The sequence below is a fragment of the Vicugna pacos genome, unplaced genomic scaffold, assembly GCF_048564905.1.
Source record: "Vicugna pacos unplaced genomic scaffold, VicPac4 scaffold_20, whole genome shotgun sequence".
Lineage (NCBI taxonomy): Eukaryota > Metazoa > Chordata > Mammalia > Artiodactyla > Camelidae > Vicugna > Vicugna pacos.
This window is the reverse complement of record NW_027328741.1, coordinates 12935692-12962975: the sequence shown is the minus strand read 5'-3', so window position 1 is coordinate 12962975 and position 27284 is coordinate 12935692.

Genomic DNA, 27284 nt, shown 5'->3' with positions numbered 1-27284 from the left:
TGTCTTTTCTAAGATGTATAGCTACATAGGCATTAGGTAGATTAAACTCCTTTAATACCACAGTAGATAACTGATACTCCAAAATCCACAGTGCCAGAGAGGAAGGAGTAAGACAAAGGAGAAGAGAAACAATTCCCAATTAAAGAACAGAAGAAATCCCCTGAAAGTACGATCAGTGAAATAGACATTGATAGCCAAATAATTCAAGATTTCAAAAATGGAGTGATCTAAGTACTGATGGAAATAAAAGAGATAGTGTTTAGAGATACAAAATATGTCAAAAATTAAATGGAAGCTATAAAGAAGAGACGAGTAGAACAGGTAAACCCGTTGACTGAGATGAAGAATGATTTAAAGTGTAGCAAATCTGACTAGATAATGCAGAAAAATGAATTAGTGACTGAGAAGACAGGACAATAGATAGCACCCAATCAGAAGACCTACAAGAGAAACAATGAGAAACAAATGAAAAAAGCCTAAGGGACCTATGGAATAATACAAAGCATGCCAATCTTGGCATGATAGAAGTCCCAGAAGGGGAACAATGATTAAAGGGAATTGCAAAAGTTTTTGTAGAAATCATGACTGAGAACTTCCGAAACTTAAAGTTGGAATCAGATATTCAAGTACAGGAAGCTCACCGTGTGCCAAACAGGAAGAAAACAAATACACCCACACCAAGACATATAATTAAGATGGCCAGAATCAAGGATAAAAAATGATCCTAAAGACAGCAAGAGAATAGTAAAGTGTGAGTTACAAGGGAATCCCCATAAGCCTTACAGCTGATTTCTCTGCAAAATACTACAGCCCAGAAGGGAGTGAAAAGATATATTCAAAGTCCTGAATGAGAAAAATTATATACTGTAGGATACATTGACGAGTAAAGTTGTTCTTTTTGGTAGAAGTAGAAATAAAGGATTTCACAGACAAGAAAAAGCTTCAAGAGTAATCAACACTAGACCCATGCTAAAAGAATTATTGAAAGGTCTTCTCTAAAAAGAAAAGCTGCAAGATGCTACAGAAATGTGAAACTCACAGCTAGAAAGGTGATAATTCATGAATTACAAATAAAATAAACACAAAATTTTAAAAGAAGACATACAAATCATTCAGAGTGGAGATGGAGGCAAGAAAATAGAGAATTTCTTTTTTTTTGGTCTTTCATTTTAAAATTTTTTGTTTTCGGTAGGATGGGTTTGAGATCATCTAACTATCCGTTTAATAAAAGCACTTATAGTAAAGGTCTAATGGACTTATATATAAGGGTAACAAGAAGACAAAAACTTATCACAGAGTCATTAAAACTAAATAAAATTCATGATAATACAAAGGAAAATGACCGAACCAAAAAAGGAAGATGAAACGAACAAAGAGGAAACACCAAATCAACTGCAAAAATAAGGTAAATTTGGCAATAAACACAAGCCTATCATCAATTATTGTAAATGTTAATGGACTAAATGCTCCAGTCGAAAGTCATAGAGTGGCAGGCTGGATAATAAAGCAAGAACATTCAATATGCTGAATACAAGACTCCCACTTCAGAGAGGACACATATAGATTGATAGTGAAAGGATGGAAAAGGGTATTCCATACAATTGGAAAAACCAAAAAACAGTTGTTGCATTACTGATTTCAGACAAAATAGTCTTTAAAACAAAGGCCATAAAGAAAATAAAGAAGGACATTTTAAAATGATTTAAGGAGTGATACAATATGAGGATAGCACACTCGTTAATACATATGCATCAAATACAGGAGCACCTAAGTACATAAAATAATAACTAACAGATATAAAGGGGGAGTCCCAATTGAAGATTTCAGCATTGCATTAACATCAACGGACAGACCATTGAGACAGGGAATAAATTAGTCAACAATAAAATTAAATAATACAAAAGAAATTTTACACTTGGTGGATATTTTCAGAACATTGCAACCCCCCCAAAATAGGATATACATTCTTTTCAAGTGCACGTGGAATATTTTCCAGGATTCATGATGTACTTTGGCACAAAAGAAAATCAGCAATTTTAAGAAGATAGAAATTACCTAAAGCATCTTTACTGACCACAATGCCATGAAGCTAGAAATCAACAATAGAGAAACACAGGAGAACCAAAGAAATCATGGGGATTAAATAATATGTTATTCAAAAACTTATGGGGCAATGAAGAAATAAAAGCTGAAATGAAAAAGTACCTTGAGACGAAAGAAAATGAAAGAAAAACCACACAAAATTTATGGGACACAACAAAAGCAGTGCTGAGAGGGGAGTTTAAAGCGATACAGGCATTCCTCAAAAAAGAAGAACAAACAAAAATAAACAATTTAACCCACCAGCAGAATGAAGTAGAAAAACAAGACCAAATAAACCAAAAGGCAGCGGAAGGAAGAAACCATCAATATTGGGGAGGAAATAAAAAAAAAGAGATTAAAAAGACCATAGGAAAAAAGTCAACCAAACCGAAAGCTGCTATGTCCAAAAAGTAAGTTAATTCGACAATCCTCTGGCCAAACTCAAAAAGAAGAAAAGAGAGAGAGCACAAATTAGCAAAATAAGAAAGGAGAATGGAGAAATTACAACAAAAAAACCCATAAAAACAGAATATCATACGAGAATATTATGAACACTATATGGAACCAAATTTTATAAGCTAGAAGAGATGGACAAGTTTCTGGACATACTGTCCACCAACAATGAATCAACATGAAACTGACCCTTTGAACAAACAGCACTAGAAATGAAATCAATATAGCAATATAAAACCTCCATACAAATAACAGTCCAGGACTGGATGGATAAGCTGAGGAATTCTACCAAACAATCATAGAAGAACTCATACTAGTCCTTCTCAAACTCTTCCAGAAGATTGAAAACAAAGGAACTCTCCCAAAGAAATTCTATGAAACCACAACCACCCTGAAACCACAACCAGGCAAAGACACTACCAAAAAAGAGGATTATTGGCCACAATCACTGATGAAAACAGACACCATAATCCTCACCAAAATAGTAGCAAATAGAATGCAACAACACAGAAAAAAAGATTATATATCATGACCAAGTGGGGATTATGCCAGGGACACAGTGGTGGTTCAACTTATGCAAATCAATCAATGTAATACAGCACATCAACAAGAGAAAGGACCAAAACCACATGATCATCTCAATAGATGCATGGAAAGCATTTGATAAAATTCAACACCCACGTATGATAAAAACTTTCACCAAAGTGTTCATAGAGGCAATATATCTCACCATCATGAAAGCTATAGATAACAAACCTACAGCCAGCATAGTACTCAAAGGTGAGAAAGTCAAATTCTTCCTGCTAAAATCTGGGACAGGAAAAGGATGCACACCATCATGACTCCTACTCAAGATAGTCTTGGAAGTCCTAGCCACAGCAATCAAATAAGAGAGAGAAGTAAAAGGGATGCAAATTGGAAAGAAGAGATAAAAGTCAAACTATATGCAGATAATAAGTTACTATTTATAGAAAACCCTTCAAGATTCAGAATGAATTTACTACAGCTGATTAAAGAAGTCAGCAAGGTAGCAGGTTACAAGATTAACATATAAATATCAGGTGGCATTTCTTAACGCTAATGATTCAGATAATACTATAGATCTACAGTCAACATGACAGCACTGTATTGGTAGATAAACATACATATAGGCCAATGGCACAGTATAGAGTGCCTAGAAATGAACCCAAAAACGTTTGGTCAATCAATCTTAGACAAAGGAGGCAAGAAATTACAATAGAAAAGGGATAGACACTTCAGCGACTGGTGTTTGGAAAACTGGAAAGCAGCATGAAATTCAATGAAGCTAGAACACTCCCAATGAAGCTAGAACACCATACACAAAAATAAACTCAGAATGGATCAAAGACTTAAACATAAGACAAGATACACTAAACCACCAAGAGGAAAATATAGGTAAAACATTATCTGACATAAGTCTCGAAAATTTTCTCGTAGAAGAAATAAAAGCAAGAAAAAACAAATGAGACCTAATGAAACCTAAAAGCTTCTGAACAGTAAAGAAACCGGAAGTAAAACAAAAAGACAGACAACGGAATGGGAAAAAATAATTGCAAATGAAACCAACAAAGACTTGATCTCCAGAGTATATAAGCAGCTCATCCAACTGAATAAGAAAAAATAAACAACCCAATCCAAAATTGGGCAGAAGACATAAACAAGCAATTCTCCAAGTAGGACATACAAATGATCAAAAGGCACATCAGAAAATGCTCAATAACACTTATTATCAGAGAAATGCAAATCAAAACTGCAATGAGGTATCACCTCACACCAGTCAGAATGGCCATCATTTAAACATCCACAAATAACAAATGCTGGAGAGGCTGCGGAATAAAGGGAACCATCATTCAGTGCTGGTGGCAATGCAGTTTGTTGCAGCCCCTTTGGAAAACAGGATAGAGATTCCTCAAAAGCCAAGGAATAGACTTAGCATATAACCCAAGAATCCTGCTCCTGGGCATAAATCCAGGTGGAACCCTACTTCAGGATGACACCTGCACATCAATGTTCATAGCCAGCACTATTTACAATAGCCAAGACATGGAAACAGCCTAAATGTCCATTGACAGTTGACTAGATAAAGAAGAGATGGTATATTTATATTATGGAATAGTAGTCAGACTTATAAACTGACAACATAAGGCCATTTTCAGCAACATGGATGCTCCTGAAGAAAATCAGTCTAAGTGAAGTAAGCCAGAAAGAGAAAGAAAAATACCATATGAGAAGGCTCATGTGTGGAATCTAAAAACAATTTCAAACCAAACAAAAAATGCAGAAATACAAAACAGGAATAGACTCGCAGGCAGAGAATACAAAGTTTTGGTTGCCAAGTCAGTGGGGTGTGGAAATAGATATGCTGGGATGTTAAAATTGTAAAATAGATAAACAGGATTGTACTGTATAGCACAGGGAAATATATAAAACTTCTTAAGGCTGCTCACGGGGAAAAATGGGACAGCAAATGTTCATTGTAATTAAAAAATTGTGTTCTAAAATGGAATTTGGAGACAACTATTTAAAATGATTAAAAATTAAAAAAAAGTTAAAAAAAATGACCCTAAATATTACAGGTGTAAATATAAATTAGAGAGAAAAACAACTATGCCAAAGAGCAGTAAAATCATAGATTTTGTTTTTGGTTTCTTCTTAAGATATGCAGAATCAAAAGACTTCTAGCCAGGTGCATCATGAAGAAAAGAGACATGCTTCAAAGAAAAAAAGTCAAAAATAAATGTGGAGAAATAACAATTGTTCCCTCAGATATACAAAAAAGCGATCATTTTGTCAACTCTTACATGCCAATAAACTGGACAACTCAGAAGAAATAGACATATGTGTAGAAAGAGACAGAGATAAGGAGAAACAAATAATTTGAACAAATTCATTAATAGAACAAAGAAAGAATCTGCATTAAAAAATCGTTAAGTAGAAGTGCAGATTTAAACATCTCCAGTGGAAAATATACAAAGCAGGACTTATACTCTTCTAAACATTCAAAAATAGTGAAGATGTAGGACACTCACATATTAATTCTGTGAAGCATTCATCACCCTGAAAGCAGAGCCAACAAACAAAGTACAGGCAAAGAGAATTTCAAGCCAATATCTTTGATTGATATAGATTCAAAAATTCTTAAAAATATTATTAGCAAACTAAATCCAGCAATACATAAAATGAATTATACATCATGATAAACTTTACTTCATTGCAGGGTCATAAGAGAGGTGGAACATACATGAAATCAATCAGTTTGATACATCACATTAACAAAAGAAAAAGGGAAAATGACGTGGTCATCACAATAAATTGATAAAAAACATTTCACAAACTTCATCTTTTATTCATTAAAATAGCAGCAACAACACCAACAACAACAACAAAAAAAAAAATCAGAAAATACAACAACAACAGAAAACTCTTACCAAAGTAGGATTCAGGAAGTATATCTCAACATAAATAAAGTCATTAATAACAGACACACAGACAACATAATATGCAAAAGTGAATAACTGAAAAGCAAATTAAGGAATAAGAAAGGAATGCCCACTCCCACCATTTCTATTAAACACAGTACGGGAAGAAACTAGCAACAGCAATTGGAGAAGACAAAATTTATTCAAGTTGGATTGAATGAAGTGAAACTGTTATCAATTTAGATGACATGATAATCTATATAGAGAACCCTAAAGATTCTCCACACCAAAACAACTAAAACTAATAGAGACATTTAGCAAAGTAGCATGATTCATGATTAATATACCAAAACAGTCACATTTCTTTACACTAACAATGAAATACTCCATAATTTTAAAAATCCATATGAAATTAGATCAAAAAATGAAAAATCTATGAAAAAACCAAGATAATAAAATCTATAGGACACTGATAAATAAATTTGAAGGTGATGCAAAGAAATGGAAAGAAATCTCAAGGTCTTAGTTTAGAGGAATTAATATTGTTAAAATATACATACTACAAAAGATGTCCACAGATATAAAGTGATTCAGATCGATATACATGATATTTTGCACAGAAATTAAAACAATCTTAAGATTTTTATGGAACTGCAAAAGTACCAGTACTGCAAAAGAAACAATGAGGAAAAAGAACAAAGTTGGGGTCATAACACATATCCCCCCCAGATTTCAGACTATATTACAAAAACAGTAATCAAAACAGCACAATAATGGAAAAAGAACAAATATCTATATCACTGGAACAGAACACAACTAAACTATGACAAAGGAAACAAAAATATACAATGCCAAAAAGACACTCTTCAGCAAGTGATGTTGAGAAAGCTAGACAGCTACATGTAAATAAATGAAATTAGAACACTCCCTCACACTGTACAAAAATAAACTTAAAATGTTTTAAATATCTGAATCTAATACATGACACAATAAAACCCCTGGAATCTAACATAGGCAAAACAAGACATAAATTGTAGCGAAATTTTCTTATGTCAATCACCCAAGCTGAAAAGTATAAAAGCAAAATAAACAAATAGGTCCTAATTAAACTTAAAACCTTCTACACAGCAAAATAAACAATATGAAAAGATGAAATTCCAAATGAGAGAAAACATTAGGAAATAATGCAATCAACAAAAGTCTGATTTCTAAAATACACAAATCGTTCATACAACTCCATTTCAAAAATCTACATACAACTCAGCCAGAAAATGAGCAGAACACAATTTTCTAAAGAAGGCACACAGATGAAAATCAGAGACATAAAAACATGCTCACAAAGCTAATCATTATACAAATGCAAGACAAAAATAAAATAATGTTTTACCTCACACTAGTGAGAAGGGCCATCATCAAAATGTCTACAAATAATAAAGACTGGGGAAGTTGTGGAGAAAAAGGGACTCTCCAACGCTGTTGGTGGGAATGAATATTGGTGCAACAACTTTGGAAATAGTATGGAAGTTTCTTTAAATAATTAAAATAAACCTATCATATGACCCAGCAATTCCACTCCTGGGGATATAAAACATAAACCCTGAAAACAAAGAATCCTAGGGTAAAACATAAGAAGTACACTCTGACATTGGACTTAAATTGATTCTACATATGTCTCCTCTGGCAAGGGAAGCAGAAGCAAAACTAACAAAATATGATTGTATCATTCTAAACAGATATACACTTCAGAAGAAATGATTAATAAAATGAAAAGTCAACCAACACATTGGGAGAATATATTTGAATATGATATTTTCCAATTAAGTGTCAATATCCAAATATATGGCAAACTCTTACCCCAAAACAACAACAAAAAAGACCAAACAATCCAATTAAAAAAATGTCCGTAGGAACTGAATAGATAGATCTGAATCAATTAACTGTAGAAAACATACAGTTGGCTAAATGACACATGAAAATATGTTCAGAGTTATAAATTATTAGGAAAGTCATAACCCAAAAATGAAACAAGACCTCACAATTGTCAGAAGGTTGTCATCAAAAAAAAATTAATATATGTTGGTGAGATTGAGGAGAAAAGGATCACTGTGGACAATGTTGATAGGAATGCAAAGTATTGTTTCCATTGCATATATACATAAAATTTATTCATCCATTTTTCTATCAAGGGATATTGAGTTTGTAGGCTCCTGTCTGAAGCCTCTAGAGAATAAGCCCATGGGCTGAACTGATAATCAAGTTGTGAGGAATGTCACACATCCAGGCTGGATAAGAAATGGCCTGATCATTGCATCCAGTATGGATGGCTGGAGAACCTATGCTGGGTAAGATCCCCAGAGGAGGACAACCTAAGACAGGCACAGCCGGCTGGATAAGAGATGGCCTACTTAATGAAGATCCATGGTGAACTTTAAAACAATCCTTGATCATTTAACATCCTGTGCCTACTGCAGGAGTATGGTGACATATATAGCTTAAGATTATTAACATTCTTAAAATTTAGATGATATGTGAGGCATTGTGTATGTCCTATATAAACCCTTTTTCTAAAAATCATTAAAAAGAAAACTGCTCCGCTTCTCTCCACACAGTGTTTGTGTGTATAATATATCGTGCCCCTGACAGGGTTAATTTAATTTGTTGGGAGTATCTTAAAAGGATGTTGCATTAAATACTATGCTCTTTTTGCACCTATTGAAATGATTATGTGAGTTTAATTTCTCATTCTATTAGTGTGGCATGTCACATTTATTGATCTGAATATTTTGAAGTATCCTTAAACCCAGGAATAAATCCCTTTACTCATGTATGTGTATGATACATTAAATGTGTTGTTGAATTCATTTTGCTTGTGTTTTGCTGAGAATTTTGGCACATATGCTCATCAGGGATAATATTCCATATTTTGCATCTAATGTCCTTTCTAGCATTGTTATGCAAATAAAGCTGGCATCATAAAACACGTATGGAATCTTTCACCCCTTCAAATTCTTGGAAGATTTTTGGAAGAATTGGTGAAAAATTGTCTTCAAATGTATGACAGAATACACAGGCAAAGTAATCTTGTAAATTTTTTCTGGTTTGGGAGGTTTGAATTACTGATTTACTCATACACAATTTTGCCCTATTTAACTTTCTAATTACTTCTTCATTCAGTATTGGAAGAGATATGTTTCTGGGAATTTGTCTTTTGTTCTAGGTCATTCAAATTGCTGGCTAGTGTTAATTTCTTATGATGCTATGCATCTCTACAACATCAGTGGTAATATCTTCTCTATTGTTTCTGAATTTATTTGAGTTTTTATTTTCTTATCCAACCTAAACGTTTGTCTACTTTATGTTTAAAAGAAAAAGACTTTCATATGTTTTTTATCTTTTCAATTGTTTCTCTTGTTATTTGCCTTACTCTCATTGATTCAATTTTCTTCTTTATTCTTTCAGTTTTCTCCTAGATTCTTGATGTATAAAGTTAAGTATTGTGAATCTTTGTATTTCTTTTATTATTAAATATTATTTATTTATTTATTTATTTACATATTTATTCATTTATTTATCATTGAAATATCCCATTTACAATGTTTCAATCTGTTATGTATAGCATAGTGTCCCCATACATGCATATATTTCTGTGCCTATAAAACTCTACTTCACAATATTTAACATGCTGCTCTGTGTCATACAAAAAAATTTTGAAAACTTCTATTTTTATATATAGTGGATAACATTTATAAATATACAGCTCCCAAATATATCCTCTCGCAGCCCCTTTCCATAGTTTTCATAAAATTGTTTAGTAGATCTGCGAGTGTATTTCAGTTTTGTAGATGAAATCATAGTGTTCTTATCCAAATATTATTTTAAGCTTCTTCATATGTAATGTCATGTATTATATTTCTTTCTTTTTCTGGCTTACTTCAATTAGAATGACACTTTTTGGAGAAATCTATTTTGCTACAGTTGTAATTGTTTTATCATTTTTTATTGCAGAATATTATTCCATTGTGTAAATATGGCATAACTTCTGTATACTGTCATCTTTTGTTGGACAATTAGGTTGCTTCCATGTTGTGGCAGCTGTATAAAGCACTGCTAAAGACATTGGGGTGCAGGTGTCTTCTTGAAATAGGGTTCCCTTTGATATATACCCAGAAGTGGAATTGCTGGATCATATGTTAAATTTATTTTTATCCATTAGAGGAAAATCCATCCTGGTTTCCAAAATGACTGCACCAAACTACATTCCTACCAGCAGTACAGGATGGTTTCCTTTCTCCACAGCTTCCCAGCATTTATTGTTTGTGGAATTTTGTATGATGACCATTGTGACTACTGGGAAGTGATACATCATTATAGTTTTGAATTGCCCTTCTCTGATAATGATAGCGAGCAATTTTTTTTCATATATCTGTGTGGCATTTGAATGTCTCTATTGGAGAATTGCTTGTTTACGGCTTCTGCACAATTTCAGATTGGGTTTCTTGTTTTTTTTATTATTATTAGGTTGTATGAAGTCTTTATATTTTGGAAATTTAGCCTTTGTCAGTTGCATCACTTCTAAATATTTTGTTTAAACCTGCAGGTTGTCATTTTGCTATGTTTATGGTTCCCTTTGCTGTGCAAAAGCTTATAAGTTTTATTAGGTCCCATTTATTAATTTTGCTCTTACATCCCTTCCCTGGGTAGTTTATTCTAGGAGATCATTGCTGAGATTTATCTCAGAGTGTTTTGCCTATGTTTTATTCTAGGAGATTTACTGTGTCTTGCTTATATTTAAGTCTTCAAGCTATTTTGAGTTTATTCTTGTGTATGGATTGAAGGAGTGTTCTAACTCCATTGCTCTGCATGCTGCTATCCAGTTTTGCCACCAGTTGGTGAAGAGATGGTCTTTTCTCTGTCATATTCTTGGCTACGCTGTCAAAAATAAATTGAACATAGGCCTGTAGATTTATTCCAAGGCTCTCTATTTTCTTCCATTGGTCCACATGCCTTTTTCTGTACCAATATCATGTCATTTTCATTACTGTAGCTCTGCAATAGGGTTTGGAGACCTGATGGGGTATTCCTCCAGCATCTTTCTTTTACTTCAATATTTCTTTGGAAACTATGGATTTTTTATGATTCTATGTAAATCTTAGTATCAATTGTTTCAGTCCTAAAAAGAAATGTTTTGCATAATTTGATAGGAAATCAAATTTTCTTGCCTGATCATTGTGGCTAGGACTTCCAAACGATATTGTATGAAATTGTGAGAATGGGCAACCTTGTCTTGTCTCAGGTTTTTGTGAGAAGGGTTTCAGTTTTTCACCATTGAGTATTTTGCTGGCTATATATTTGTCATAAATAGCTATTATTATGTTGAGATTTGGTCCCTCTGTACCCACTGTGATAAGAACATTTTTTGAAGATAGGTTTTAAATGTTATCAAATGTTTTTTTCTGCATCTACTTAGATTATCATGTGGTTTTGTGTCCTCTCTTTATTTGATAAGGTGTATCACAATTGATTGATTAATTTGCATACGTTACACCATCCTTGTGTTCTTGGGATGAACCTAACTTGATAATGCTGTATGATCTTTTTTTAACTGCTGTTGGATTCTGTTTGTTAATAATTTCTTAAGGACTTTTACATCTATGTTTATCAATGATATTGGCCTACAATTTTCTTTTTAGGTAGTGTCTTTGTCTCGTTTTGTTATCAGGTTGATGTTGGCCTTATGGTGTGAGTTTTGGAGTACTCTCTCCTTATCAATCTTTTGGAAGTGTTTGAGGAGGACTAGTATGGATTTTCCTTTGTATGTTTGGTCAAATTCCCCAGTGAAGCTATTTGGGTCTGAATTTTTCTTTGCAGATATTTTTTATTTTATTGATAATTCTCTTCCATTTCTGGTGATCTGTCTGTTCAAATGGTCAATTTCTTCTTGATGCAATAATGGTGGGATGAATGTTTCCAGAAACTTCTCCATTTCTTCTAGGTTATCCAGTTTGTTTCCATGCAGTTGCTCATGGTATTCTCTTATGATATTTTGCAAATTTGATGTACTCTTTGTAGTTTCCCCATTTTCATTTCTTATGCTACATGTGTTCTCTATCTTTTCTTATTGGTGAGCCTGTCCTGAGTTTTGTCAGTATTGTTGACTATTTCAAAAAACAGTTTGATTGATTTTTTCTATTTTTTAATCTTTATTTCAATTCTTTCTCCCTTGATCTTTATTTTCCCACTTTCTGCTGACTTTTGGTATTGTTTGCTCTTCTCTTCATGATTAGTTAACATAGAATGCTAGATTGGTTATTTGAAATTTCTCTTCGACATTTAGGTGGACCTTGTCACTATGAACTTCCCACTTAAGCCTGCTTTAACTGTATTCCATAGACTTTGTTTAGTGTTGTGTCATATTTCTCAAGATATTTTTTATTTCTTCTTTTAATTCATCACCTCCCCCACTTGTTATAGAACCATGTTTTTTAATTTATATGCTGTCATTTTTTCTCCCTGTATTTCTGTGATTGATTTGTAGTTTCTTGGTATTATACTCAGAAAAGATGCTTGAAATAATTTTTATCTTCTTAAATTTGTTGAGGCTTCTTCTGTACCTCAGTACATAAACTTTCCTAGAAAATGTTCCATGTGCACTGGAAAATAATGTATATTCTGTTTTGGAGAGAAGTAGTGTTATGGAAATATCAACCAAATACAATTATTTTATCATAACTTTTAGCATCTTTGTTGCCTTAATAATTTTCTGTTTGAAAGACCAGTCTAGTAATGGTAATGGGGATTTTAATTCTCCTACTGTGATTGTGCTCCCATTGATTTCTCCTTTTTATCTATTAATAATTGCTTTATGTATTTAGTTGCTCCTATATTGAGGGCATATATATTAATGAGTATAATATACTCATTTTGTATTGCTCCTTTAATCATTATATCATGTCCTTGTTTATCTTTCTCTATGGCCTTTCTTGTAAAGTCTATTTTGTGTGAAGTCATTACTGCTAGTCCTGCTTTCTTGTCTTGTGCATTTGCATGGAATATATTTTTTCATCTTCTTACTTTGAATTGATGTGCGTTACTCTTTCTAAATCGGGGCTCTTGTATGCTTCTTAATGTAGGGTCTTGTTATATTATCCCATCTGACAATATAAATCTTTTGATTGAAGCACTAATTCCATTAACATTTGAACCAATTATTGATAAACTGGTGTTTATTTCCATTTTGAACTTCATTTTCCAATTAATTTGGTATTTCCTTTATGTTCATTTCTTTATCTATTAGTGGCTTTATAAGTTTTCTTTTATTATCTTGGTTTTTTCCTGGTTTTGTGACCTCATTATTAGATTTTGACATATGGTTACCCAGTTTTGTATTTATATTGACCCATTACTATATCTGTTTATATTAACTGAAATGAATACAAAGTCAAACGCATAATACAGAGAATAGAAACAAGAATAAAATACTCTGTTTTGTCCTGTTTCATGTTCTGACACTTAAATATTTTGATGTCCTGTTTTACAACATCATGTTTATAATGTTTTAAGTCATTTTAGCTATTGCCTTTCTAATTATGCTTTTCTCTTTTCTATAGCATCCTGCTTCTTTATTTTTAGGGTTGATGCTTCATTATTTCTTTTTCTGTTGCTAAATACTTTTAGTATTTGCTTGTGTGGAGATCATTTATCTCTCCTTCTATTCTAATGGGTAGCCTTGCTTGATATATTATCTTAGATAACATATTTCTTTCATTCTGGACTTTGAATATGTCTTGCCACTGCCTTCTGCCTGTTGTATTTGTGTGGGAAACGTGTTTAAAAATATAATATATATAATTATATATATGTAAATAATACCTTCAAATGAATTTAACAAATAAGATGAAAACCTATACTTTAAAAAATAGAAAACATTGATGAAGGAAATTAAAATTGATCCAAAGAAATGAAAAGAACTCTTATGTTAATGTTATGAAACAATGTGGTTGAAACAACCATACTACCCAAAGGAATCTACATTTAATGTGATTCATGTCAAAATACCCATGAGATTTTTCCATTAATAAGAAGAAATAATTTCAAAATTTATATGTAACCACAAAGATCTTGAGTTGCCAAAATAATCTTGAAAAAGAGTATTAAATATAATAGTGTAATGTTCTCTAATGTTAAACAGTCCTACAAAGCTTTAGTAACTTAAACAACATGATACTGTCTCAAAAACTGACACCAATCAATAGAAGAGAATAGAGCAAGCAGATATAATCCCTCTCACCTATGATCATTTAACCCATGAAAACGGAAGCAGGAGTATGAAAACAAGAAAAGAGATTCTCCTCAATACGTAGTGCTGGGGAGTTTGAACAAGCGAAATATAGATTAGTGTATTTCCTCACATTGTATTCAATCAGTAAACACAGAATTTCTTTTATTTATTATGTTTACTTATATTTCTTGCACCTGTAATTTACAGATCTATGTTTCGAACATTTATTTCACTTATCAAATGTATTCCTATTTTATTCTTTTTGGTATAAATTTACACAAAATTCTTTTCCTGATTTCTCTTTCTGATAATGTGTTTTTACTATATAAAAATGCAATGGATATTTGTATATTGATTTTGTATTCTGCAAGTTTACTAAGTTTATTCATTATTTCTAACAGTGACTGGAGGAGTGTATGGAGATTTCTATCTATGTATAATTATGTCATCTATAAAAATTTCACTGCTTGCTTACAAGTTGAATGCCTTTTATATTTTTTCTTGACTAGTTGTTCTGGCTAGAACTAAAGTAGTGTAATTTAGGACTTGTGAAATGAGGTACTTTTTCTTATTACTGGACCAGGGAAAAACCTTCCTGTATGTTAACATTGAACTTGAAGATAATCATGGGTTTTTTATATACGGTTTTTATTATGTTTAGTCATATTCTATCTAGAGCGAATATGTTAAGAATTTTTTTTAAGTTAAGACCAGATCTGTGAATAATTCTCCTACATATTTTGAGATTGTTGTTTTTGAATTCTTTGTTATATAATGGTTGGTATCACATTTGTTGATTTGTGTATGTTAAATAAAATTTATGTATCAGGACCAAGCCAACTTAACTATACTTTATAATACTTATAGTATGCCATGAATTCAGCTTGCTAATATTTACTTAGAATGGAATACACACATACTGAAGGAAAAATTACATTGTAGCTTGAGTGAATATTTATTTATTTAAAAAATTTATCTCCCATTTGAATTTGGCTTATGTTTAAAGGAATTTATGTCAAAATAAAGAATACAACTTTTACTACAGTTTAGTGATACAGAATCTAGCTATTATTAACAATTAATGTACAAAACACTTGCCTTAAAATGCCGCATTATACAAACAATGCCAATTGTTTCATGTCTGAGAAACATATTGCTTCCTAAAATGCATTACCTGATCTTTTCCTCCCCAACCCACATATACTGTTATTACTTTGTTTTTGATTGCTTGTTTGCCCCTTAATGGAGTCACTGTTTATTGAACCCAGGATCTTGTTTATACGTGTATTTATCAACATCATTTTGGAACACTTAACAGAAGCCCCAAGAGTATGGATTATAAAGATGACAAGAAAATTTATTCCTTCTAGGGACTGAAAAACCTCTGAATGAAATAATGGCAAAAGTAAACTTTTGTAAGTATACAATATGATTTTCTGTTAGTAATTTTAAAGAGGAATACTAAATTACATTTGTTTTACTTATAGCACTGAAATATAATTTAAAACAAAAATTACCCCCTTTGAGATTTCTTAAATTTGATTCATTATTTTAATCTAGTTTTATTTCATGCATATTTACCATTTATTCATAAACATACCAAATACACTGATAAGTATTTTACCCATATTTTGAATAAAGAGCTACTTATTGTAAAATGAACAGATAAATAACTACTTCCATTTCCAAATTAAATTAAGATTCACCTTAATTACAAATTATAAAGTAATAGTTATAAATTTTCAGTACAGGTTTTACAAAAATTTCACTTAAATTTCCATAACTTTAAAATTATTTTCTACATTTTGTGCATTATTTATTCTCTGTTCACCAATCTGGTATAAATTTGTGTACAAAAGGATGGAGATTGGTTTTATTTCATAGACCACCAAATTAAATTATTTAAAAAGAGTTTTGGGGGATAATATTTGCAGATCACACTATATAAATAAGTATCTTATATGTTTCATTATAACTGTATGAATGAGAAGTAAACACTGACTGAATGTTACACTTGAGTTGCAAGGAGACAAGTCGTTTTGTGATGTCACATCTACTGAAGTTGAGAACCATTGTGAAGGCCTAGCAGTTTATATGTGCAGGCCTGCCAGAGCAGCATTTGAAGCTGCAGTGCCCAAAATCTTGCAGATTAGAAAATTAGCTGTAGAAAAAGTTATTTGTGATGGAACATATTTCTTCAGAAATTCAAGATGTGTCTTGTAAAGATGGACCAACTGGTTCAGGAAACTCTGGTAGATCGCTACTGTGTGATCAGACATTCTCTGGGGACTTGTCTTGATGTCTATGATTGAAGTAAATGCTTTTCAGAATTTGTCTGAAGAATCCTTGATAAAAACACCATGTTGCATACATTGTATCTCTGAAGCAGATGAAGATAATGATTTTCGTTCCCTGACATTTCCAAGAAAACTCTGGAAAATAGCTGGGAGTGACAAATTTAAATCCATCTGGTGGGATGATAATGGAACTTCCATAGTGATTGATGAAGATGTCTTTAAGAAGGAAGTTTTGGAAAGAAAGGCCTCTTTCAGAATATTTGAAACTGGAAGTATGAAAAGTTAACTTAGACAGCTTAACATTTATGGGTTTAGTAAAGTGCGGCAGAGTTTTCAAAGATCTGTTTGTCTAGCTGTCTTTCTGGCAGAAGAAAAAGAAGTCTCTATTTTAAGCAAGAAATTCAGTGATTGTAGTTATGACTTGGTAAAGTATATATAAAATTTTATTTTGTACATCAAACTATGGTAATATAAATGTAAAGCTAGATTTTGAAAATTGTATACAACTGCAAAAGCTAAAACTCTTTATTTTTTCTAAATATGAGGACAGTGCCTTAAGTAATCAAGATTATGAGAAATTTTCCTAGCAACTATGAAACTTAAGAGAAATCTAAATAAAGGTATTAAAGCTGCTTTTAAAAAGTGGATTTCACCATTACTGCAAATGCTAACTTTTTAAACTTAATGACTATACTATTTCAATGTGTATATTCCAAATAAGGAATTTGAAAAAATAGTCAGCAATGTACATATTTTGATGATATTATCTTTGCAAAGTAACCTTGAAATCTGAGGTTTTATAGGTTAGGCTTATTGTAGTCTTTTATTTTGGTTTGAAATATTACTAAAATTTTTCTCCTTTTATTTTAGCTTCAGTTCTGCTATAATCCAAATCTTAAACGAGGCTGTCCCCAGGCTGTAGTGAGAATAAAAAGAAGAGTTGGGATTAAAAATGCATCTCTGGTGTCTTCATTGGCTTAAGATTTCAAAAAGAAGCACTATAAAGCAGGGGGTAATGTGCATAATCACAATTTTGATTTTCTGGCTGACACTAGTGGAGAAAGTGCATTTTTACTTTCAGCAAATTTAAACATGCCTCTAATAAGAAAGCCCTCTACTAGCCACATAAATGATGATACAACTACCCTGATCAGAGGTGGTTTTTCTCCTCCATCATCAATGTCATTTAGACCAACAGAACAAATTGCAGTGGATCAACGTACTATTTTAAATCAGTTGACCACAGTCCACGAGCACTCTCAAAGCAGCTACACTGAAGCAAATGGCCGTGTTGTGAACTTCATTACAACTACAAGTTCTACTTCTCAGAACAGCAACTTGTCTCCCATACAGACCAATTATTTTGTACTAATGGTGGATCCTTCTAATTTTCCAAAAAGTTATCACTACATAGCTGCCAATGAAGGTCATTTTTCTAAACTTCAACCAGGGAGAACCAACAGTTTCCAGTGACAGTGATAGCTGATACATCAACTACTACTCTTTAAAGGCCAACTCATCAGCCATCTTCAGGTTATGAACGTCATCCTAATTACAACTGATCTACCAGAGGATAACCAGATTATGCAGGATAACAAAGGTTAATATTAATGTTGGCAAATGTCAACAACTATCTGCAATTTTCTTATTTGAACAACAAACATAGATGTGTACCTGCATTTTCCTATATTTTTTTTAAAATAGAGTAAAGAGTTAAACGGGAGACTAAGTTACCATTTAAAGAAAAAAGAGATATTTGATTGATATGATCATTTGATGGAAAAATTTGGCTGTAAATTTAAATAATTTCTTTAAAGGAAGAAGAGAAAATGGAAGAATTTAGAAAAAGACTAAAATATGTAGAGAGGGAAAAGTACTAAGTGGTTTCTGGTTCATCCTGTAAAGTATTAAACGTGTTAAGTCAGGATAGGTTGCAACGGAAGATAAATACAGGAAGCAGCCAGGATTCACGGTCTCTATTATCTCATCCCTGGAATCATAAGGGTCACATGATGTAGTCTCAGATGGGACATTCAGCATGTGGTAGAATTTAATAAGTATTTTTATCTATGGTCTTCTTTGTGCTGTTCTCAAAGCATTTCAATTGGTGCTTTTATTCCTGCCCTGAAAAATCTACGCTATATTTTGTAGTCAATACTTTACGTTGCTTTTATGTTCCAGCCAAAGTCAAGCTTGTATCCTCAGGGTGGCCTTTAATGCCTTTCCAACTCTAAGCCCACAAACTCAACATAGTTTAGTCATTTCTTAATAGATCTGGCATCTGATTACCTTCACAGATCTTTATGTTTCACTGTTTCTGGAGATATATCCAGGCAACTGCTTGTCAACAGAGTTAGCTCCAAATTCACAACTTTTGCTCCAGGTAATCCTTGGACTTAGGATGTCCTCCATTTACCTACTTAGATTTTCCCAGTCTCAGCACAGAAACCACCACCTACAGATGTTTTCTGTGTATCGCCCTTTCCTTGTCTAACTTGGATACCAGCACAGTAAGCACATCACTTGCCACAGGATACATTTTATTATTTAGTGAATGAAAAATACATGTTGACTTTAAGCAAAATCTACTTTCCTGAAACAACAAAACTCTCATGGTTTTCAAACTATTTCATTATGGACTTTAGTCTTCACCACAAACTAGCTGTTTTCATATCGCAAGGAATAGTCACTCAAGACAGTAATTTAAGGTAGGTACAGGAGACAAAGTATTATTTTCTTCTTAACTCAAGCCTCCAGAGGCCTAAAGCATTCCATTCACACTTGCTGTATTTTTTTTTCCTGTCTCTTCATCACCCACCCACCCCAAAATAGCTGATTCTCTTCCCCTTATCAATAAATATAGTCTTCTAATTAATTTACTTTTTAGAATCAGAGATTTGTCCAGAAGAGACAGTGTCATTGCAAACATTTAATGCAGGAATATACACCCCACATAAATTGTGCCATTTCAAACCTTCACACAGTAAGTATCTATGTGGTACTAGACGCTTGGTTGTGGTGGTCATATTCAGTAACCAAATTGCAATCTTAAATGTGTGGACTAAAAAGAGGTGAGGGTGGTAGATTTAAAAATTTGTCCAACTGCAAGAATGCCAAATTTATACAGATATTAGGAAATATAAAATATTCATGGAATACTTTGTTTATATCCCATTAATTTAAAATAAAATGTGGAGCATTTTCAGAATGTGAAATACCATGTAATGCTGGAAAATTGTAGGCAAGTTCATGGAGCCTAAGGCTTCTGCTCACAATCATGCAGCCAGTGTCAGCTGATAAGACTGGAATGACAACATTGAGTCCTGAAAATGTGTCACCATTTGTGAAAAAGCCTTTGATAATCTGGAGAATGGGCAAATGGGCCAGGGTTAACTCCAGCATCATCCCACCAATATGACTTTTATCAAGAGAAGAAAAGAGCCCACTTGCAGCAGGAGATCTGTGTCTGGACAGCAGTGGTTTTTCCTAAAACAGAAACATCAAACTTTTAAGTTTGTCAGCTCAAATCTGATGGTGAATATTTTGTTGCTACATTAGCAGACTGGGGTTCAGATGGGCTGGTTAAACAGCTACTTTCCAGTTCTATTATCACACAGTGGGTCTTACTGTGATCATAATAACAAGTTTCTATACTGATAATTCAAACTCTTCAATTTAATTTCAAAATTAGAAATCCTAAAAAGAATATTATTTGTTTGTCCATCTGTAGTTTTCTACCTGGGAAAACGTAGACTATTGGCAAAACTACAAAAGTTGGCTGGTGTTTGAAATCTATTCTCTGAGCTCTGGCCACTGAATTCTTCCCACTAAATACTACAAATATGAGTACCACTGTGTGTGTGTGTGAAGATGAATTGTTAAGCTGTAACTAAGTTTGTCTTAGTTGAGTCACCATTGAATTATTCCTCTGCATCTGGCAGAATCTCTGTGAATTAAGAGTTTCATTTCAGATTTTCTTTCGATCAGGGAGACGTAGATTATATTTCTCCCAGTATACTAATTTTTACCTGTTCACTTAATCCCAAGCTAATGCTAGGGCCAAGCCACTGAACCCTTGAATTGGACAGAGGCATATACATTCTCCAGTCCCCAGAGCCCAGCACAGGACAGTGTCTCCTTTTTAATTTAAGTTTATGTCAAATTTTTTTCTTTTAATTCTCATTGTTGACACAACTTATTTTGTCTTTGAACACTCCTTGACTAATTTATTGAGGCTGAACTGCTGATTTATTCCCTTTAAGCTACAAATTGCAATAGCCTTTCTTTCCTTGACTACCTGGATTAGAGTGAGCGTAGTCATCATTTTGAAAGCAGTCCTCAGTACTAAAAATGCAGAACCTTTACACTTCTTTGCCCAGCACTTCAGCGATAATGTTTGTTGTGGATCTGAGGAATTATCCTCACATCCCATAATGCAACCATGAGAAAACAGCACATTTTTATCCCAAATCAAGTTTTTGTCAGTATTGCATTCCCATTGCAAAAGAGTTAAGAATTATAGGAGTTCTGAGATTTTACCATTCTGAGATTTTTAGCAACCTAGCATGTTTATTTCTTACAGATGCTCTCGTGGAAATGAGACTTTCGGTCTGAGACAGTGAACTTTTGCATTCACAGCAAGAGCAGTCAGTTTTAAATTTGTATCCATTCCCTAATCTCAGATGAAGACACAAAATGAAATTTTGTTGCCTACAGAAGCAGTGGGCTAACATGATGAAAGTTTAAGGCATGGTAAAACACTAATTTTATTCATATCTTTATGTATAATTTAGTGGAATCACTTATTTAATTGTATCTTAACTAGGATAAGTATATCATGACTAAAATTAACTTGCTGCAAAAACAATCATGAGAAATGACATGGGAAAAAGTGACCAGTGACTTTCCATTTTTTCTTCCGCTTTTATTGAGATATAATAGGCATAAAACACTCTGTAAATTTAGGGGCACAGGATAATGATTTGATTTACAAGTATCATGATATAAATATCATAGCAACTTTAGGGAGATTTCATTATCTCATTTAGATACAATTGTAAAGAAATACAATTTCTCTTTTGGTTGTGATGAGAAACATTATGGTCTACTCTCTTAACAACATTGATATAGAACATAAAGCAGTATTAATTGAAATTTTCATGTTACTACGGGGCATCCCTAGAACACGATTATTTTTCGGCTGGATGTTTAAAGCTTTTGAGTGCATTAATCAAATCCTCCATTCCCAACCCCTGCCTCTGTTAACTACAAATCTAATTTTTTTCTATGTGTATGTTTGTTTGTTTTTGAAGTGTACTTTTATCTATAACACTGTGTTAATTTCTCTTATACAACATACTGTTTGCTGTTTTTAATATATTTCAAACAGATCACCAGAATATATCTAGTTATGATATGTTGCTATTTAAAGATATTTAATAGTTATTGGCTATTTCCCATACAGTACATTTCTTGTCCCTGACTCATTTAATTTGCAACTGGAAAACTTTCTCCCTTAAATTCCTCAAATTTTCTTTTCCTCACCCCATTTCCCTCCTTCTTCTGAACAACCTGTTTCTTTCTATATCTATAATTAATTTTCTGAGTTGTTATGTCCATTTGTTTTAAATTCCAAATATGAGTAAAATCATTCAACATTTGTCATCATTTTTTGACTTATTTCACTTAGCATATTACACTCTTGGTCAACCCATTTATTGCAAATGGCAAGAACTTATTCTTTTTAGAGCTGAGTAATATCCCATTGTATTTTTATGTGTGTGTGTGCATATATATATATATATATACCTATATATGTGTATATATATATAATGCATATATATATATAAAGTGTGTATGTGTATATATATAGAGAGATTAATCTGTACTTAAGATGGGTAGATATATATACTATAAACGCACATCTTATTTATCCATCATCTATTGATGAGCAATATATTTGCTTCTATATTCTGTCTATTGTGGATAATGCTACAGTGAATATAGGGTTGAATTTATCTTTTCTAATTAGTGTTTTTATTTTCTTGGAATAAGTATCCTGATATGTATACTTTGGATTAAATTTCATTATTAATTTTTATTCAAAGCTCCATGTTGTTTTCCACAGTGGCATCACATATTTACATTCACTCCAGCAGTGCATCAGGGTTGTTTTTCTTTCATCCTAACCAACACTTATGTTTGTTATCTTTTTGATAATAGTCATTCTGACAGGAGTGACGTAAAATCTCATTGTGTTTTGGACTTGCATTTTTCTGATTTTCAGTGATGTTGATCGGTTTCATGTGCCTGGTGGTTACCTTTCCCCGACTGTTTATTCATTTTTGGAATGGGCTTAATGACCATAAGTGTCTGATTTCATTTTCAGGCATTCTGTTGTGTTCCATTATTCTGTTTGTTCTTTGCCACTACCATATTCTTTTTAATACTGTAGTTTTGTGTTATAGTTTAAAATAAGGGACATTAACACATCCTCTTTGTACTTTGTTAAAGTTGTTTGTGTTTTTAGTTTGTTTGTTTTCTTTCCTTTCTTTCTCTTTTTTAGTGATTTCATCTCTTTTGTGTTTACATGTAAATTTTAGAATTATTTTTTGTAAGTGTCTGAAAATGCCCTTGGTATTTTGATAGGCACTGAATTAAATTTGTGTATTTTGATGGCTAATATTATCATTTAAACAATAGTATTTCCTCATCTATGAACACATTATATACTTTCATATGTTTGCATTAACTTCAATTTCTGTTGTAAATATTTTATAGTTTTCTGAGTACAGGTCTTTTACTTCCTTGGTTGTATACATTTCTTGATATTTTTTTGTAATGCAACTCTAAATGTGACAGTTCCCTCCCTTTCTCTAACTGTTAGCTTGTTCTTTGTGTGTAGAAATTCAAGATTTCTCTATGTTAAGTTTACATTCGAAAATTTTACCTAATGCATTGATAAGCCCTAGTAGGTTTGTGGCGTCTACTTTAGTATTTCTGTTTAAAGTATGTCATCTGCAAACAGATACTTTTACTCCTTTTCTTAATTAGCTATATTTTATTTACTTTTATTTTGAATAGCTATGGCTAGAATTTCTATACTATACTGAATAAAAGTGGTAAGTGTGAGCATTCTTCTCTTCTTTCTGCTCTTATTGAAGATGCTTTAAGCTTTTAATCAGTGAGTGTCATGTTAGTGAGTTTCTTGTGATATATGACCTTAACTGTGTTGAGGTATGTTTCCTCATGCCCACTATGAGGAGGAATATATTCATAAATAGATACTGAATTTGTCAAAACATTTTATGACTCTATAGAAGTGACCATATAATTTTTATTCTTCAGGTTGTTTGTGTGGTGTATCATACTGATTAATTTGTGGGTATTCAATCACTTTTGCATCCCTGGAATAAATGGACTTAATCATAATGTATAGTCCTCTTAATGTATTGTTGGATTTGCTAACAATTTAGTGGTGATTTTTGCATCTATGCTTATCAGTAGTATTTAACCTGTAATTTTTTGAGGTATTTGTTCCAATTCTAGTTGAAGTGTGATACAGAAATGTGGGGTAGAATGCCTACTTTCCTCTTGAATTTTTTGGAATACACTGAGAAGTATAGATGATATCTCTTCTCTAAATGTTTGGCAGAAATCACGTGTGAAGCTGTCTAGGACTGGAATTTTGTTTCTTGTGAGATTTTTTTAAATACTTATTCAATTTCTTTAGTGATAATCTGTTCATATTTTCTTTCGCATTCCATTCTGGAGATTAAGTCTTTCTTAGAAATGGTCCGATTCTTCTAGGGTTTCCATTTTATTCGCATATAATTTGTTGTATCATATTATGATGCTTTGTATTCCTTTAATATAACCTGTAACTTCTAATTAGTTTCTGAGCTTATTAATCTGTAACCTTCTTTTTTGCTCATGTGTCTGGTTAAAGTTTATCAACTTTATTTATTTTCAAAAGCCATTATTTAGATTGATTAAATGTTTGCATTTTTATTCCTTATCTTATTTAATAATGTTCTGTTTTTTCAGGTGACTTTCCTTCTACTAACAAGTTTTATTTATTATTTTGCTACGTCCTTGGTGGTAAGAGTATGTTATAAGAGAGAGATATTTCTTATTTGGATATGTGGGATTCTTTTGCTATCAGCATCCCTATTAATACTGCTTTTGTTATACCCCATGGATTTTGTTTTTGTTGTCATTTTTCTTTATATATTTTTTCTTTGATTTATACAGCTATCTAGTTGTTGTTAATAATGTTTGATTTATCCTCCACACTTTAGTATTTTTCTGAGGTTTTTTCTTTTAGTAAATTTCTATTTTCACAGAATCCATAAGTTTCTTCACACAAGGAGAAAAATAATAAAATTTATACATACATGTGAAAGACCCAAATTTTCTAAAATTATTTTTAAAAATGAACAAAGCTGTGGGTATTACCCTCCCTGAGTTTAGAACATACTACAAAGATATAGTAATCAATACTTCAAGATATGGCACTTATAAAAACACATAGATCAATGGAACAAAATAAAGAGTCCGAAAATAAACCCACACACATATGGTTAGATAGTCTACAAAGATGGAGGCCAGAGTATACAATGGGAAAAAGGCAGACTCTTCAACAAGTAGTTCTGAGAAAACAGGACAGTACATATAAAAGGAAGATGTAAAAGCACTTCCTTCCATAGTATAAAAAATGAGATAAAAATGGATTGATTTCCTAAATGCAAAGCCCGAAACTATAGAATTTCTGACATAGAACAGCAGCAGAACTGACATTGAGATAAATCATAGCAATAGTTTTTGGTGTCTCCAAATTGAAAAAAAAGGAAAAGTAGCAATTACAGTTTTTTGTTTACTGAGGAAAAAATAGATGTACTCTGCGATTCAGGGATTCTATTTCTTGGAAAAATGTGAAGTGCAAAAACTTTTGCAGAGCAAAGGAAACTTTCAACAAGACATACGATGACAGACAGAAGAGAAGGAAAAATTTCAGACAATGAGACCAGCAAGATGTTAATATCCATAATATATATATAATATATATATATATATATAGCATATTAGACTCAATATTTAAAAAATAAAGACCCCAAATTAAAAACAGTTGAAGAATCTTCATGGAAACTTTTCGAAAACAGACATGTGGATGATTTTCATGCTCATAAAAATAAACATAACGTTGTTATTCATTAGGAAAACATAAATCCAAACCAGAATGAAATATAATCTTACAGCAACCAAAATGGCCATTAACAAAAAGTCTACAAATGACAAACATTAATAAGAATGTTGAAAAGAGGGAACCCAGGTACACTGATGGTGAAAACATAAATTGATGCATCCACTATTCTGAAACTGTGGACAGTGCTCAGAAAACTAGACATAGATGCATTATATGTTGCAGCAATTCCTGTTTTTGGTATAAATCAGAGAAAACAAGAAAAGATTAAGTTAAAAGATATGTTACCCCCAATATTCTTAACATCATCATTTAGAAGCCAAGGGTAGAAGCACAAATCAACTGCCCATCAACAGTTGATTGGCTGAAATAGATGTGAGATATTGATAACATAATAAATACTTCATCATTCAACATATTAAAAAGTAAAATTCTGCACTTTGGAACAATGTGACTGGATCCAGAGTGTGTTGCACATAGGAAAATAAGTCATACAGAGAAAAACACTATAAGTTGTCACTTAAATGAGGAAAATAAAGAGATAAGAGAAATAATCATTAAAAAAACAGAAAAAGAATCACATATATATGTGTAGTGTAACAAGTAGTGGTTTCCTGTGGGGAAAGGGAAGAAGGATGGAGAAGACAGAAATGCGCAAGCTACAAGTAATAAACTTGAGAACCAAAAGGACTATATTTACAGCACAGAGAATTATTTTAATAATTTAATTTATTTTAAAGAGATTATAGGGATAAATTTTAGTAAAATGTGCATGTAGGTGGGAAAAACATTGAATAAAAGAACCCAGGAAATCAAAATATTTTGTAGTACTATGACATTAAGGGAGGAGATTTGTTCACTTTCTTTAGTGTTCTTATAATGTCCTAATTAGTATTTAAGCTTTTAATTGAAAAAGTATATAATTTTAAAATTGAAATAAGTTTAAACTATTTTTGTCTCTCCCCTTACATCTACAGTCAGTAAAACGTTCACATCTGAACAAGAACAACTACAACACAAAACAATACTCCAGAACGCATGTGAACAGGTGAAGTTTGGTGGACTAAAACACAAAAAGGAGACTGAACTGAGGAAAGATCAGTGTTGGTGTCTGCAACCAAGGCCAACTAAATAGGATATCTGAGTCCACAAGTTCAGAGAACCCAGTAGAAACAGGGTCTCATCAGTTCACACAGCTTCAGCCTCCAACTGCACCAGAACTCATGGTCAAAAGTAACCAGGAGGCAGCCACAATGGAGACAGAATTTCCATATTTCAGACAATCAGACATTCATGAAACTGTCCTTAATCCCCGTTCACAGTGGTGGAAACAAGTTACATTGCAACACTGGACATGTCAAGGGCACTTGTCTGATTCCAAATACCCACCTGTCTTTACAACTTTCCTCAATGTGTACACTGATTCTCAAGGGATATCAGATAAAAGGAACGGTTCGCTGTCCCAGTGGCATTAACTACCAGAGAATTCTAAGAAGTGACAATGAAAGCACATCTTTTATCCAGACAGTAGC